This window comes from Scyliorhinus canicula, chromosome 15 (genome assembly GCF_902713615.1).
Source record: "Scyliorhinus canicula chromosome 15, sScyCan1.1, whole genome shotgun sequence".
Taxonomy (NCBI): domain Eukaryota; kingdom Metazoa; phylum Chordata; class Chondrichthyes; order Carcharhiniformes; family Scyliorhinidae; genus Scyliorhinus; species Scyliorhinus canicula.
The window spans coordinates 73,245,090-73,258,248 of record NC_052160.1 but is presented as its reverse complement, the minus strand read 5'-3'; the positions used below and the strand labels follow the sequence as shown (position 1 = coordinate 73,258,248).

At 45.0% G+C, this 13,159-nt stretch overlaps 1 protein-coding gene across 5 annotated transcripts in view; it reads left to right on the top strand.

Moving 5' to 3' along the window:
- The window catches only part of rhbdf1a (rhomboid 5 homolog 1a (Drosophila)), a 497,373-nt gene that overhangs the window by 182,601 nt on the left and 301,613 nt on the right, over window positions 1-13,159 (top strand). For all 5 annotated transcript variants that reach the window (XM_038819453.1, XM_038819449.1, XM_038819450.1 and 2 more), the window contains exon 3: window positions 2,300-2,374. The gene's annotated coding sequence lies outside the window, so the exon portion shown is untranslated. The remainder of the gene's footprint in view (window positions 1-2,299; window positions 2,375-13,159) is intronic.

The following is a 13,159-nucleotide window of genomic DNA, read 5'->3' as shown; positions in this document are numbered from 1 at the left end:
GAGGTGTCAAGTCCAAGTTTGCAGAGTATGGTTATAAGTCTTGTCGGGATAATGATGTTGAAGGCGGAGCTGTAGTCTATGATCAGCAATCTCATATAGGTGGGCTTGTTGTCGAGGTGTTCGAGTGTTGATTGTAGAGCCAGGGAGAGAGAACATTTGCTCCATTTTACGCTTGTGGTATCAGAATGCTGCATAGGTATTTAAAACAACAACTCAATCATTCAGCTACTCGATAAGGTGGAGAATGTCTTATTTTGATCAGTCAGGTGAAAGTTGCTGTTAGAACTGGGACATAAAATATTGTCTACTGGATCAGTTTTAAGAATAAAGCAAATCCTATTGCTCGCCAATTCATGTTTAACAGTACTCAACATAAAAATTGGCACATTTGGTGTAGTAAATTAATTCCTTACTGCTAGAGCCAGGGACCCGGGTTCGATGCCCGGCTTGGGTCGCTGTCTGTACAGAGACTGTATGCTCTCCCTGTGTCTGTGTGGGTTTCCTCCGGGTGCTCCGGTTTCCTCCCACAAGTCCCCAAAGATGTGCTATTAGGTGAATTGGACATTGTAAATTCTCCCTCAGTGTACCCGAACAGACGCCGAAGTGTGGCGACCAGGGGCTTTTCACAGTAACTTCATTGCAGTGTTTTTGTAGCCTACTTACAATAAAGATTATTTTTATCATTATTACTGACACAAAAAAGATTATTTTTATCGTTATTGGTGATGGGTTTGCACTCACATTGTTTTTCTGGAAAACATTAACATTGGATTAGACAATTTTCAAGTTTTATAATATTTAGAAGTAGAAGAGAAATAGAATAGTAGTTGGTATACTGAGAGTGGTGGAGTGAAAATGGGCAAGCGGTTGACTGGAAGTGAAGGGATTGATGAACACAGGGTAAGGTGAGTTTGGAAATTACATCAGCACTTTATTGGAATCATTGCTGACTGAACAAAGGTGGAACTTCATTTAATTCAAGAAAATGGAGGTTCTTCACCTACATTATGTGGATACAAGACCTTTGGATATTTTACTACTTACTACATACTATGTACTTGGATGCAAGTTGTTGTTGGAGGTGAACATTGATACAACAGATTTGGCTTTTTCTATGGGAGAGCTGAGCTAATTCTGGTATTTTTAGCCTGTGTAAAAGTAGACTGGAAATCAGGACTTGCAGAACCTCTAAGAGACAGATTTTGCAATCGGCCTAAATAAATGTTTGGAAAGTTGGGAAGATAGCAGTTGATACATTTCAATGCAGTCTTTGGAAGCTCTATGGATGATGGATTCACTGAAGTTAAGCCAGGTATTGGTTTGGGATGTTTCAGACCAATTGGGGACTGGAGGTCAAAAGGTCGTGAATGTAGCCCAGTCCATCACGCAAACCAACTTCCCATCCATTGACTCTATCTATAATTCCCGCTGCCTCAGAAAGGCAGCCAGCATAATTAAAGACTCCATGCACCCCGGACATGCTCTCTTCCACCTTCTTCCATCAGGAAAAAGATACCAAAGTTTGAGGTCACGTACCAACTGACTCAAGAACAGCTTCTTCCCTACTGCCATCAGACTTTAATGCACCTACCTCGTATTAAGCTGATCTTTTCTCTACACCTTGCTATAACTGTGACATTATATTCTGCAGTCTCTCCTTCCTTCCCTATGTACGGTTTGCATTGTTTGTACAGCATGCAAGAAACAATACTTTTCACTGTATACTAATACATGTGACAATAATAAATCAAATCAAAGAGGTGCGTTAAACCGAATATTAATATGGGGACTGAGCTATGCTGTGGTACCAGGTTTGGCAGATCCATTGAGACATGAAGGCTTTCTATTAATTTGGAATAACAGTCGATTCTCCGCAGGCACTTCTGGGAGGGTTTGAAAAGTGATAGCGTCAACAAAATTTGTTGAAGTAACATTACCGTAATGAGAAGGGTGTGCAAAGAATTCTCGAGAATTTTTTTTCGACACAGTGGAGGGTTTTTGTTATAATGTGTCAGAATTAATAAGTTCGATGTTTGATCCATATCTTTTTTAGACAGATGACACTACGCTCTTGCTGACTGACTGGATGGTTTACATTCTGTGACTGATCAGGCATGTATCTCGCTCTGTCTTTTTTCGGTTGTGCTGGTTGATAGGGTGTGGAGAAGGAGTGGTATAGAATGAATTTTTGGAATACCTTGGGTGAACAGGATTGGGGAAGGAAGGAAAGGATAATTTGGTGCAATGTAGTTTATTCAGTTCTCCTTTTAACCTTTCATTATTATTTCTGTTTTCTCAGCATTTTGTTTTATCTGAGGCCGTCTGGGAACCAGCTTAAACGTGGAGTCCTTATCTCAAATCCATAACTTCAAAGGTATGATAATTTCTCACTGTCCTTCCAGTTTTTATTTGATTAACTGGAACAGGAACTCATTGGAATAGTTCTGCAAGTTTTGTTGGTTATTGTGATTCTGGCATTGTTATTGAGCAAAGGGGGTGTTTTAGGTTTAATCTCTGTTCTGTGTTGAATTGAATGATCTCAGCGGAGATATTGCGGAGATATTGTCCTCAATTGCTTCAAAGGCTCTAGGCTAAGAAAGAGAAATTTGGGCGACTGGTTATAGTTGGAAATGCATGAGATTGGGGGCTGTGGAAATGACTCTTCCCATTGTCACGCTAAACAGGTAATGATAAAGAGTTGCATGTTTTGTGCATCCTGATGTGAGTAGGTGTAAAACAGGCTGTTGATCCATTAGCACCTGTTTTGTTCAACCTCTGAAAGCTGGAGTATGAGGTGAAGATATATTTGTACTTCAGTTTATACAAAAAATATTTGTTTCAGCAGTGTTTGAATATTTGTTTTAGCGGTGTTTTGTTGAAATAAACGTTGAACAATTTTGATGCTATTAACATTTAGGAAAGCTGGCAAATACATCTTAGCAACACAGGCGAAGATGATTTCATGCGTATTATTTTACTCAACAGCTGAATTGTATTTGAGCAGCGAGCAGCATCATCTCCTGAAAATGTAAACAATTTTATCTGTCTGATTCACTGGCTGAATTGGAGCAATAAATAAAAGTGAAATGCTTCAGACGCTCCGAAGGAGCACTGCGTTTTTGGGGAGTCATGATGTGAGTCATGATTCACCTGAAGAAGGAGCCGTGCTCCGAAAGCTCGTGTTTGAAACAAACCTGTTGGACTTTAACCTGGTGTTGTAAGACTTCTTTTTGGGGAGTAGTTACGTAAAGCTGCCAATTATTTTCAATTTGCATTTATATGGAGTGACTCAAATTTTAGATAGAACATAGAACGATACAGCGCAGTACAGGCCCTTCAGCCCACGATGTTGCACCGACATGGGAAGTCAAAAACTAAAGGCCATCTAACCTACACTATGCCATTATCATCCATATGCTTATCCAATAAACGTTTAAATGCCCTCAATGTTGGCGAGTTCACTACTGTTGCAGGTAGGGCATTCCATGGCCTCACCACTCTTTGCGTAAAAAACCCACCTCTGACCTCTGTCCTATATCTATTACCCCTCAATTTATAGCTCTGTCCCCTCGTGCTAGCCACCTCCATCCGCGGGAGAAGGCTCTCACCCTCCACCCTATCTAACCCTCTGATCATTTTGTATGCCTCTATTAGGTCACCTCTGAACCTTCTTCTCTCTAACGAAAACAACCTCTAGTCCATCAGCCTTTCCTCATAAGATTTTCCCTCCATACCAGGCAACATCCTGGTAAATCTCCTCTGCACCCGTTCCAAAGCTTCCACGTCCTTCCTATAATGAGGCGACCAGAACTGTACGCAATACTCCAAATGCAGCCGTACCAGAGATTTGTACAGCTGCAACATGACCTCATGGCTCCGGAACTCAATCCCTCTACCAATAAAGGCCAACACACCATAGGCCTTCTTCACAACCCTATCACCCTGGGTGGCAACTTTCAGGGATCTATGTACATGGACACCGAGATCCCTCTGCTCATCCACATTACCAAGAATTTACCATTAGCCAAATAGTCCGCATTCCTGTTATTCTTTCCAAAGTGAATCACCTCACACTTCTCTACATTAAACTCCATTTGCCACCTCTCAGCCCAGCTCTGCAGCTTATCTATGTCCCTCTGTAACCTGCAACATCCTTCCACACTGTCTACAACTCCACCAACTTTAGTGTCGTCTGCAAATTTACTCACCCAACCTTCTGTGCCCCCCTCTAGGTCATTTATAAAAATGACAAACAGCAACGGCCCCAGAACAGATCCTTGTGGTACGCCACTCGTAACTGAACTCCATTCTGAACATTTGCCATCAACCACCACCCTCTGTCTTCTTTCAACTAGCAAATTTCTGATCCGCATCTCTAAATCACCCTCAATCCCCAGCCTCCGTATTTTCTGCAATAGCCGACCGTGGGGAACCTTATCAAACGCTTTACTGAAATCCATATACACCACATCAACTGCTCTACCCTCATCTACCTGTTCAGTCACCTTCTCAAAGAACTCGATAAGGTTTGTGAGGCATGACCTGCCCTTCACAAAACCATGCTGACTATCCCTAATCAAATTATTCCTATCTAGATGATTATAAATCGTATCTCTTATCTTTCCTACTTTCCTACTCACGGTAGCATGGTGGTTAGCATCAATGCTTCACAGCTCCAAGGTCCCAGGTTCGATTTCCGGCTGGGTCACTGTCTGTGTGGAGTCTGCACGTCCTCCCTGTGTGTGCGTGGGTTTCCTCCGGGTGCTCCGGTTTCCTCCCACAGTCCAAAGATGTGCGGGTTAGGTGGATTGGCCATGCTAAATTGCCCGTAGTGTAAGGTTAATGGGGGGATTGTTGGGATACGGGTTACGTGGGTTTAAGTAGGGTGATCATTGCTCGGCACAACATCGAGGGCCGAAGGGCCTGTTCTGTGCTGTACTGTTCTATGTTCTATGTTCTATAATCCTCTCCAAGACTTTACCCACAACAGACGTAAGGCTCTCCGGCCTATAGTTACCGGGGTTATCTCTACTCCCCTTCTTGAACAAAGGGACCACATTTGCTACCCTCCAGTCCTCTGGCATTATTCCTGTAGCCAATGATGACATAAAAATCAAAGCCAAAGGCTCAGCAATCTCTTCCCTGGCTCCCCAGGGAATCCTAGGATAAATCCCATCAGGCCCCGGGGACTTATCTATTTTCACCTTGTCCAGAATTGCCAACACTTCTTCCCTACGCACCTCAATGCCATCTATTCTAATAGCCTGGGTCTCCGCATTCTCCTCCACAACATTATCTTTTTCCTGAGTGAATACTGACGAAAAGTATTCATTTAGTATCTCGCTTATCTCCTCAGCCTCCACACACAACTTCCCACCACTGTCCTTGACTGGCCCTACTCTTACCCTAGTCAATCTTTTATTCGTGACATACCTATAGAAAGCTTTTGGGTTTTCCTTGATCCTACCTGCCAAAGACTTCTCATGTCCCCTCCTTGCTCGTCTTAGTTCTCTCTTTAGATCCTTCCTCGCTTCCTTGTAACTATCAAGCGCCCCAACTGAAACTTCACGCCTCATCTTCACATAGGCCGCCTTCTTCCTCTTAACAAGAGATTCCACTTCTTTGGTAAACCACGGTTCCCTTGCTCTACCCCTTCCTCCCTGCCTGACTGGTACGTACTTATCAAGAACACGCAATAGCTGTTCCTTGAACAAGCTCCACATATCCAGTGTGCCCAACCCTTGCAGCCTACTTCTCCAACCTACACATCCTAAGTCATGTCTAATGGCATCATAATTGCCCTTCCCCCAGCTATAACTCTTGCCCTGCGGGGCATACTGATCCCTTTCCATCACTAACGTAAAGGTCACCGAATTGTGGTCACTGTTTCCAAAGTGCTCACCTACCTCCAGATCTTACCCCTGGCCTGGTTCATTACCCGAAACCAAATCCAATGTGGTCTCGCTGGCCTGTCAACATATTGTGTCAGGAAACCCTCCTGCACACATTGTACAAAGAACGACCCATCTAATGTACTCGAACTATATCTTTTCCAGTCAATATTTGGAAAGTTAAAGTCTCCCATACCAACTACCCTGTTACTTTCGCTCTTTTCCAGAATCATCTTCGCCATCCTTTCCTCTACATCCCTAGAACTATTAGGTGGCCTATAGAAAACTCCCAACAGGATGACCCCCTCCTTTCCTGTTTCTAACCTCAGCCCATACTACCTCGGAAGAAGAGTCCCCATCTAGCATCCTTTCCACCACCGTAATACTGTCCTTGACTAGCAGCGCCACACCTCCCCCTCTTTTGCCCTCTTCTCTGAGCTTACTAAAACACCTAAACCCTGGAGCCTGCAACAACCATTGCTGTCCCTGCTCTATCCATGTCTCTGAAATGGCCACAACATCGAAGTCCCAGGTACCAACCCATGCTGCCAGTTCCCCTACCTTATTTCGTATACTCCTGGCATTGAAGTAGACACACTTCAAACCACCTACCTGAACACTGGCACCCTCCTGCGAAGTCAAATCTGTGCTCCTGACCTCTATACTCTCAATCTCCCGTACCCCAAAACTACAATCCAGGTTCCCATGCCCCTGCTGAATTAGTTTAAACCCCCCCAAAGAGCACTAACAAATCTCCCCCCCCCCAGGATATTGGTGCCCCTCAGGTTCAGATGTAGACCATCCTGTCTATTGAGGTCCCACCTTCCCCAGAAAGAGCCCCAGTTATCCAGAAATCTGAATCCCTCCCGCCTGCACCGTCCCTGTAGCCACGTGTTTAATTGCCCTCTCTCCCTATTCCTCATCTCACTATCACGTGGCACGGGCAACAACCCAGAGATAACAACTCTGTTTGTTCACGCTCTGAGATTCCATCCTAGCTCCCTAAAGGCCTGCCTGACATCCTTGTCCCCTTTTCTACCTATGTCGTTAGTGCCAATGTGGACTACGACTTGGGGCTGCTCCGCCTCCCCCTTAAGGACCCGGAAAACACGATCCGAGACATCACGTACCCTTGCACCTGGGAGGCAACATACCAAACGTGATCTCTTTATTTGAGTGTTTATATGTAATTGTACATAAAACAACTATTTCCATAGAATCCCTATGGTACAGAAGGAGGCCATTTGGTCCATTGAGCCTGCACCGATCCCCTGAAAGAGCACTTTACCCAAGCCCACACCCCTACGCATTGATCATGACCAATCCACCTAACCTGCATACCTTTGAACTGTGGGAGGAAACTGGAGCACCCAGAAGAAGCCCTGGCAGACACTGGGAGAACGTGCAAACTTCACACAGTCAGCCAAGGCTGGAATCAAACCCAGGTCCTAGGTGCTGTGAGGCAGCAGTGCTAACCACTATGCCACCATGCTGACTTTGGAACCATTTTTTAGAAAAAGAGCAACAATATGAATCCAGTGATAAGAAAACCAAGTTTTCATGTTTGATTATTTTTTGGAGGGGAATAGTGGCAGTAATAGCACACATTTGAAAGAGGTGGACGCAGTTTCAATTAAAGATATAATAAGACTTCCGGTGGCAGCTATGAAGGAGTAAGTCGCACATTTGGTGGCTCCCACTCGGGTTGGACTTTTGGACCCTTTCCCCGATTTTTTTTTTTACCGGACTTGATTTGAAAAATCGACGATAGAGGCAATTGTGTACTGAATTCCCACATCGATGCACGGAGAGGAGGACTAGAAGTGCTCGCAAAGGCAGAAACAGACGGACAGAGAAGGCTTGGGCTGAAGCTGCTGCAGGAGATAGCATGGCGGAGAACCGGACCTCTGGCTTGTCGACCCAGCAGTCAACGGAGCAGCTTATGCAAGTTATCCAGGAGAACTTTGCCAAGCAGAAACGGGACTGCTTGGACCCAATTAAGAGTCAATTGCGCGGCCGGAGCTTAGATTGGATGCCCAAGGTTGGGTGATTCAGAAAGTAGGAAGGCGCTGGCTGACCAGGAGGAACATCAAACTGCGGTGGAGTTGGAGGTGGGGATGCTGAGAGACCAGCAGAAAAGGCTGCGGGAGAAGGTGAAGGACCTAGAGAATAGGTCCCGCCGGCAGAGTCTGAGGATTGTTGCGCTCCCGGAAGTGTTGGAAGGAGCGGACGCTGTGGCATACATAGCGGACATGTTTGAGAAGCTGCTGGGGGATGGGACATTCACCCGACCCTTGGAGGTGGGCAGGGCTCACAGAGCGCACGTGAGGAAGCCGCGAATGGGAGACCCCCCCCCCCGAGGAAAATGGTGATGAGATTCCACAGGTATTTGGATAAGGAGTGTATTTTACAGTGGGCCAAGCAGACACGGAGCTGTAAGTGGGAGAACAGTATCCTTCGGATCTATCAGGACCTGAGTTTTGAGGTGGCCAGGAGAAGAGCGGGGTTGAACCAGATCAGGTCGACCCGTTTTAAGAGAAAGGTGAAGTTTGGACTGCTGTATCCGGCCCGTCTCTGGGTCACGTATGAGGAGCAACATTTTTATTTTGAGTCCCCTTGTGGAAGCGCTGGACTTTGCGAAAAGGAAAGGACTAGTGGTGGAGTAAGAACTTTTGAACTTTGCTACAACATTCTTGTTTTAAAAAGTTTCTCATTTTTTGTTTGGTGGACGCTATGTGTAATGCCTTCTGCATTGACTTGGAGCCAGTTGCAGAGCTGAGTGAATAAAATTTGCATTGTTGGGGGATGGAGGTGTGTTTGTTTAGATGCTGGATCTCTTGCTTGATCTTTTCTTGAGCGTTTTTTTTCTGTCGGGCAATTCTGTTGGGATTGTTTGTCGTCTGAATATGTGTGTATGGGCGGGGGGGGGGAACGATAGGTGGGAGAATGTCTGGCGCCAGGGGCGGGAGGAATAGTTTCGGATGTGGGAGGTCGGTACATTATGGTCAGTGGGGAATTGGAGGGGGGGCAGGTGGTATTAGTAAATGTGTACGCGGGATGATGTGGAGTTTATAAAGAGGATGCTGGGGAAGATACTGGACCTGGATTCGCATAAGTTGGTCATGGGAGGGGTCTTCAACACAGTTGTTGACCCTGATTTAGACTGGTCCAGCTCAAAAACGGGCAGGATGCTGTTGCACGTTTTGCTATGGGCGTAAAACGCGTTTATTGGGGTGTATTAACTTCCAAGTGCTTAACACCACTAGGCTCTGTCTTATGTATTTATTCAGCTTTAGGAGTCGCCAGTTGCCGTATAGACAACGTCACGAGTATTCCAAGGTCAAGTTCAAAGTAATAAAGACGATACACCGATTAGTAAGGTCCAAACGATAATATTTATTATTCAGTAATAATAAATATTCATGCACACACTAAGAGACTAAGCTATGACTAAACTAAAGTAATCAGAATACTTATCTAACAGGAACAGGCAAGGTCAGGGAGCGAGGCCTTCGTCCTGGTCTTGGGCTGCAACCTTCAGCAAGCGTTCTGGTCACTGGGGGTTCTAGCGGGCTTAGTTCGCGTAGCGAGCGTCGTACTGGCACTTACGGTTCGGCGGCTGGTGCTCAACGGCTGGAGTCAGTTTGGATCTTCAAGGTCGTGGTCAGAGCCGGAGCACGGAAAAGCAGACCGGACAACACGAGGTCCCTGTCTTTTATAGGGATTCCATTGTCCTTCCCTCTTCTTGGGCGGGCTCTACCTATTGGGTCAATTCCTCATCGATACTGTTTTAATTCCCCAATGCGAGGGGGTCTCCGTGATGGGGGGGGCGTTTCTTATGCCCTTTTGTTTGGAGGTTTCTGGTGCCTCGATGTCTGGACCTTGATTCAAATGTGTCCATTCAGAATCAAATGTATCTATTGTGTGGGTGTTCAGGTCTGATTGCCTCATTAGCATGCAAAGCGTTTTGCCATTTGCACCTAGCTAAGGTCTTCTCACCTGAGCCCAAACTGGTTTCTGCTGCTGCAGAATGCAAAATGCTCTCTTTGCAGACTGCTGTTCTGGCTAAACTGTCTGTTTCCCAGCAGTCTTAGCGCTTGGCCTATTTTTGTAGCTCAGCATCCATTTTAGGTGGCTACAATGCCAGCAATGGCAAAGGAACGAAAAGGGTTCATGGAGCAGATTGTGTGTGTGTGTGTGTGTGTGTGTGTGGGGGGGGGGGGGGGGGGGGGGGGGGTTCCATCAGAGTTGCATTCTTGAAAAGTGCATATTTAAAACATTAAATAAATCGATATAAAAGCTGTGGTTGGCTTCTATGGAACCTTGTCAGAACAAAAACATGAAAGCATTGTAACTTATAATTGAAATATTGTTTGTTCCTAAATTCTTATATCTGTAAGTGAAAAAACTTTGAAATATTTTTTTTTTAAATGTGAACTCTTCTACTTGTCTCACACTCACCAGCCCCACCATGTACTGCTTGGGCTCTAAGCTCTAAAAGTCTCTTCCCAAGCTTCCATGTCTCTCTACATCTCTTTTTTAAAGACATTTAAAACCAGCATCTTGAATAAGTTTTGGCCCAATATCTCCTTAAGTGGCTTCATAGAACATAAAACATAGAACATACAGTGCAGAAGGAGGCCATTCAGCCCATCGAGTCTACACCAATCCACTTAAGCCCTCACTTCCACCCTATCCCCGGAACCTTTACCAACTTTTACAGATGCACTATAGAAAACATCCTATTGGGCTGCATCACAGCCTGGTATGGCAACTGCTCGGTCCAGGACCGCAAGGAACTTCAGAGAGTCGTGAATACCGCCCAGTCCATTACACGAACCTGCCTCCCATCCATTGACACCATCTACACCTCCCGCTGCCTGGGGAAAGCGGGCAGCATAATCAAGGATCCCTCCCACCCGGCTTACTCACTTTTCCAATTTCTTCCATCGGGCAGGAGATACAGAAGTCTGAGAACACGCACGAACAGACTCAAAAACAGCTTCTTCCCCGCTGTTACCAGACTCCTAAATGACCCTCTTATTGACTGACCTCATTAACACTACACCCTGTATGCTTCATCCGATGCCAATGCTTATGTAGTTACATTGTGTTGCCCTATTATGTATTTTCCTGTATTTTCTTGAATTTTGTTTAATTCTCTTTTCTTCCCATGTACTGAATGATCTGTTGAGCTGCTTGCAAAAAAATACTTTTCACTGTACCTCGGTACACGTGACAATAAACAAATCCAATCCAATCCATCCAAACTTTTTTGGACACTTAAGGGAAATTTAGTATGACCAATCCACCTAACATTGGATTGTGGAAGGAAACTGGAGAACTCTGAGGAATCCCACGCAGGCACGGGGAGAACGTGCAGAATCTGCACACAGTGACCCAGCAGGGAATCTAACCTGGGGCCCTGCTGCTGTGAAGCCACACTTGTGTTATCGTGTAACCCAAAGCTTCTTGCTTATAATGCTGTGAAGCACCTCGGGATTTTTGAAGTTAAAGTTTCAAGTTAAGGATTATATTAAGTAAAAATACAAATATAGAAGTTGTTATTTCCTGAATTATAAAAACATGTTGTGCTTTGTACTTTTGCAATCAGGAAAAGGTTGATGGTACATGTTAGAGAGCCTGATGGTGGAGGTATTACGCCCATGGTCCAAAGATTAGGCCCATGAAGAACATGAAGCTGGTGTTAGGTAGCTGAAATCCCACCTTATGATAGCAGCTGCAAGGAATCTCAAGAACAATATTTTTCCCATGCCTATCGAAGTGTGGTGTCCTTTTAAATAAAAGCTTGTATCTCATAGCGAACCATTACATGTTAATCGTGAACATAAAAATCAGCATGGTCCCCATTCCTCATTCTCTTACAACATGGCAAAAGAACTAAACCACGCTTTATCAGTAATTCCAGTGATCTATCACAGCTAAGTACAGAAACACTACTTGCTTCCTTTACTGTGCCTTCCCCTTGTTATGAACCTTGCTCTGGTCTAATCTAAAGTTCTGTGTGCCACCTGAGGTGTAAGATCAAGCAGTTGTTTCAACCCTCTACGGCCCACCCCTCCTCTCCACCCCAGTCCTGGGATGAGTAAAAGAAATCCACTCACTCTGTTATGGATTTAATGGTCGTTTATGGTTAAAAGTGTCTTCAGGCGACTGATGAAGTGCATTCCTTATGTTTCTGAAACGAGGTCAAGCAGTAGCATTGGAATGGACATCCACTATTCCTCATCATGGTTACCAGAAGTCAGGAAGAGTGAACCTGAGAAAGATTCAGAAATTTCTGTGAGAGTTAAATTCTGTAGTCGCTGCGAGATGCTACACTATACTTTGTAATCGGATTTACATGCCGTACATAGAAAACAAGATCACTCAGAAAAGCTTATCAACAGCTAGAGACCAATAAAGTTGCTTTTGTGTGGATATGCAAGATGCGAGTCAGGTTGTTGATAAATATTCACAATCACAGAATAATAGTACAGAAGAGACGCTTGGGCCCTTCGAGTCTACACACATGAAAAACACCTGACCTGCCTACCTAATCCCATTTGCCAGCACTTGGCCCATAACCGTGAGTGTTATGACGTTCCAAGTGCTTATCTAGGTACTTTTTTAAGGATGTAAGGCAACCCGCTTCTACCACCCTCCCAGGCAGTGAATTCCAGATCATCACCGCCCTCTGGGTAAAAAGTTTCTTCCGCACCCCCCACCCCCAAACCTCCAGCCCGTCATCTTGAATGTGTGTCCCCTCGTAACTTACCCTTCAACTAAGAAAATGAAATGAAAATCGCTTATTGTCACGAGTAGGCTTCAATGAAGTTACTGTGAAAAGCCCCTAGTCGCCACATTCCGGCGCCTGTCCGGGGAGGCCGGTATGGGAACAGTACGGCCAACAGCTGCTCCCTATCCACCCAGTCCAAGCCCCTCATAATTTTATACACCTCGATCAGGTCGCCCCTCAGTCTTCTCTGCTCCTACAAAAACAACCCAAACCTATCCAACCTAAATTTTTCACCACCCTATTAACCTGCTGTCTTGGCTTCAGATATCCATGGACAAACACATCAAGGCCCCTTGAAACGTGTTCCTTGGAACTTCCCAGTGTTGTGCCAATCATTGAATAATTCCCTGTCAAAATTCTCCTTCCAAAGTGTATCAACTCTCACTTTCAGTGTTAAATTCCACCTGCCACTTTTCTGCCCATTTGATCATCCCTTCTAAATCTTCCTGTAATCCAAGATACTCAACCT